The following is a 674-nucleotide window of genomic DNA, read 5'->3' as shown; positions in this document are numbered from 1 at the left end:
TAATAAGAAGTGAAGTTCTTATAATCTTTGTGTTTGATGCAACTTTAATTGGTATCAGAGTCAGGTTTCGAAGGTCGTTTACAAGAGGAGTTGTAACTTCAATCAAAACATGGGAGACGATTCTCAAGCACGTGATAAAGGTCTTGAGATGAAGAAGGACATACGATGTCCGATGCTAACATCGACCAACTACACCGTATGGTCGATGCGAATGAAAGTGATGCTTCGTTTATACGAAGTTTGGGATACGATTGATCCAAGGAGTAACGATGCAAAGAAGAACAATATGGCGATTGCTCTAATCTTTCAATCAGTCCCGGAGGCGCTAATACTTCAGATTGGAGAACATGATACATCGAAGAAGATTTGGGAAGCTATCAAATCCCGTAACCTAGGTGCTGATCGCGTGAGAGAAGCAAGGTTACAAACTTTGATGTCTGAGTTCGACAAACTGAAGATGACAGACACAGACACGGTAGATGACTACGCAGGAAAAATTTCAGGCTTAGCATCAAGAGCATCCGCGTTAGGAGAGATAATGGAAGCATCAAAACTGGTAAAGAAGTTTCTGAAGGGACTTCCAAGAACGAAGTTCATTCACATCGTAGCTTCGTTAGAACAAGTGCTGGATCTAAATTCAACGGGATTCGAAGACATTGTTGGAAGATTGAAGG

This window comes from Brassica oleracea, chromosome C1 (assembly GCF_000695525.1).
Source record: "Brassica oleracea var. oleracea cultivar TO1000 chromosome C1, BOL, whole genome shotgun sequence".
Lineage (NCBI taxonomy): Eukaryota > Viridiplantae > Streptophyta > Magnoliopsida > Brassicales > Brassicaceae > Brassica > Brassica oleracea.
This window is presented reverse-complemented; position numbering follows the sequence as displayed.